The sequence below is a fragment of the Idiotropiscis lumnitzeri genome, unplaced genomic scaffold (assembly GCF_059441095.1).
Source record: "Idiotropiscis lumnitzeri isolate Australia: NSW breed Sydney's pygmy pipehorse unplaced genomic scaffold, RoL_Ilum_1.0 HiC_scaffold_113, whole genome shotgun sequence".
Lineage (NCBI taxonomy): Eukaryota > Metazoa > Chordata > Actinopteri > Syngnathiformes > Syngnathidae > Idiotropiscis > Idiotropiscis lumnitzeri.
Genome location: NW_028283651.1, coordinates 386,568 through 390,300, shown reverse-complemented (window position 1 = coordinate 390,300; position 3,733 = coordinate 386,568).

Here is a 3,733-nt window from a genome sequence, read left to right as displayed (position 1 = left end):
GCCCCTATCGTCGCTGTTGGTCTGTGACTCCATGCGTGCCCATCTGACAGCCGCTGTGAAAAGTCAAGTCACGCATATGAACTCAGAGCTTGCCATCATCCCGGGAGGCTTGACAAAGGAACTCCAACCACTCGACTTAAGTATAAACAGAGCGTTCAAAGTGAAGTTGCGTGCTGCGTGGGAGCGATGGATGGCGGAGGGCGAACACAGCTTCACAAAGGCTGGGAGACAGCGAAGAGCAAGTTATGCCACAATTTGCGAGTGGATTGTAGCTGCTTGGACGAACGTGTCTGCTAGCTCTATTGCAAGAGCTTTCGCGAAAGCCGGCATTACATCCGGGGAGACGCTCAGCAGCGACACAGACTCGGACAATGACGAGAGGGAACCTGGCGTGTTTGAGGGAGAATTTGCCCAACTATTTCTGTCTGATACGGAAGACGATGATTTTGAAGGATTTGTGGATGACTGATAACTCTTAATGTGAGTACCTTGTTAAATAAAATACAACCAAACGCAGTTTTGCTCCTGTTGCCGTTTTTTCAAAACAGCTAGCCATGCTATCGTCTGTTTTAGTGTGCATGCATGTAAACTAAGGTAATGTATGGTAGGCTGGGAGGCAGAATTTTGCTGGGCCTACACTTTTATGCTTTTCAGTTGATTTGGGATGATAGTTTTAGTTTTGATGTAACACCGTGACCGCACATCGTTTGTTGACAAGTGACTTGCTCACACCGGCATTGTGTCGGCATCCCACCTGAGGGGCTGCGCCGCAGCGAGACGGCGAAGCAGCGAGATGGCGAGGCAGACTGATAATGACTCGTGTTGTTTATCTTGGATACAGAAGACAAGGACTTGGTGCATTTTTGGATGAGGACAACTTCAGCACGTTGTTAAAAGCTAAAATAAAGTACCACTGAACTCCCGCTGCCATTTTAAAAACACGCTAGCGCGACTGAGCAGCCAGCGAGACTGCTCGATTGGTCGGTTGTGTTAGCGCCCGATGAGTCGGCGCGTTCTATCTATGTAACAAATACAGAAATAGCGCCCCCAACAGGTGTTGCGCCCTTTGACACGGCGCGTCTTTTGAGTCCAAAAATACGGTACTAGAACTGCATTTGTTCATCTGCGTAACATTGCTAAAATTCGCCCAATTCTATCAACCTGTGATGCAAAAATCTTAATCCATGCGTTTGTTACGTCTCGCCTCGACTATTGTAACGTTTTGCTCTCGGGTCTCCCCATGTCTAGTATTAAAAGTTAGTTCAAAATGCAGCAGCTAGACTCTTGACTAGAACGAGAAAGTTTGATCATATTACCCCGATACTTGCCAATTTGAATTGGCTTCCGGTCCACTTGAGATGTGATTTTAAAGTTCTGCTACTTGCCTATAAAATATTGCATGGCTTAGCACCTTCCTATCTCGTTGACCTCGTGGTACCATATGTTCCGTCCCGAAACCTTCGCTCACAAAATGCTGGTCTTTTAGTGATCCCGCGAGCCAAAAAGAAGTCCACAGGTTCTAGAGCGTTCTCTATTCGGGCACCAATGCTTTGGAATGTACTACCCTCAGGTATTAGAGGCGCCACCTCAGTAGAAATGTTCAAAACACTATTAAAGACGCATTTATACTCTTGTGCATTTAGTTGAACTATTTGTTGGCCTGTTTACTGCCGCTTTTTCTCTTATCTTCTCTTTTCTGCCCCCTTTTCCCCGGCTGGGGGATTAGGTGACGGTCACCCACTAGGAAGTTTAAGGCATTGACAAACTGGGCATGCACCTGTTCCAGTGATGTCGTCTTCCTGCAGCGCGACATTTATTTATATACTTTAGCATCTAATTTAATTATTTGTTGGCCTGTTTACTGCGGCTTCTCCTCTTTTCTGCCCCCTCTTCCCCTGCTTGGGAATTAGGTGATGGTGACCTGCTATGAAGATTACGGCACTGACCAACCGGGGAGGGACCTTCTCTGCCGAAGTCGTCTTCATGCAGCACCTCTTCTGATTTCCCTATATTTCAGCACTTCGTTGAACTACTTGTTGGCCTGTTTACTATTTCTGTTCTTTTTTTTCTGTTCCCAATTCCACGGCTTGGGAATTAGGTGATGGTGATTCACTTGGAAGTGGCTGTTCTGAATTTACCCCAAACTGACTATTTCAAGATCAAAGGCTCAACCTCGGATATGCTGCCATGGCGATTACGGTCCTGGATGAGGACCCACTCCACTAAAGTCATCTTCCTGCAGCACTTCATTTAATTGACTCTCACATTATCTCATCTAACATTGTATAGCATCATTGTATGTGTCAAATGTTGCCCACTTGGCATCCAAAGCAGCCTGGTCATCCTGGAAGGGGGTTTCCCCCCCATCTGTGGTCCCTTCTCAAGTTTTCTCACTTTTCCCCCAATGGGGTTTTGAGTTTTTCCTTGCCCTCCTGGGGGTTAAGATCAGTGGATGTTGATTGTGGTTATGTAAAGCCCTTTGAGACTGTCTGTGATTAAGGGCTATACACATAAAATTGACTTGACTCGACTTGGACCAGAATAGAAGTGGATGAGGGAAAAAGGGAGGGGCGGTGTTGACTGATATTGTGCAGATGGAAGTAGGCTGACCGGGTTGTGTTATTATGCTTATGGAAAGATAGAGTGCTGTCAAGGATGACACCCAGACTCTTGACCTGAGGGGATGGGAAAACAATGGAGGGGCCAACAGGAATGGGAAAACTGCCAACTTTGGATTGTATTGATTTTGTACTGAAAAGAATAACTTCTGTTTTGTCGCTGTTAAGCCTCATGAAATTATTAGAAAACCAGTCATTGATTTCAGATAGACAGGAGGTGACGGAGGTGGGAGGGAGTGATATGCTGGGTTTGCAGGAGAACTAGAGCTGGGTGTCATCCGCGAAGCAATGGAAAGCGATATTGAATTTTCGGAAAATGCTGCCAAGGGGAAGGAGGTATATGATAAATAATAGGGGGGCCAGGACCGAGCCTTGGGGCAAACCTGAGGTGACTGGGAGGGACTTTGATGAGAAATATTTAAGCTGGATGAACTGAGTGCGGTCTTTGAAGTATGAATGGAACCAGTTGAGGGCGGTGTGGGTGATGCCGATGGAAGAAAGTCTTTTGAGAAGGATGGTGTGTGAGATGGTGTCAAAGGCCGCAGTCAGGTTAAGAAGGATGACAATGGAGAATGAATCTGAGTCAGCTGCAATGAGGAGAGCAGAGGTGACCTTGAGTAGAGTTGATTCAGTGCTGTGAAGTGCACGGAAACCGGACTGAAAGGGTTATTGCAGGTGAGATGAGAGTGGAGTTGAGTGGCGACTACATTATCTAGGACTTTTGAAATGAATGGTAGGTAGGAAATAGGGCGGAGGTTCAGGAAATAGTACTGAGCGGCTTTTTCTTAATCTCATGAGAAAATGTACTTGGGCAAGCACAGTCGAAAAGAGTCGTGCGTTATCTCAGCCCAGCCTCACATTCTTCCCCCGGCACGGGTCTACGTCCAAGGGAAGGTCCTCTCCAGATTAATCATTGTCTGGATGGTTGATTCCCAGCTGGTCCCCAAGACTGGTATTCCACGGCTGGCCTTCTCCGGCGGGCAGTCTCTCCGTCTCTTCTGCTGGTATTCCCCTGTAATCTTGTCAGTGTGCATGTATGTGTGCTCCAAAATCAAATTATGTCTTTCAGAATGTGTTTTTGCAATGGCGTCCCCTTGAACCCTCCAATCAATCAA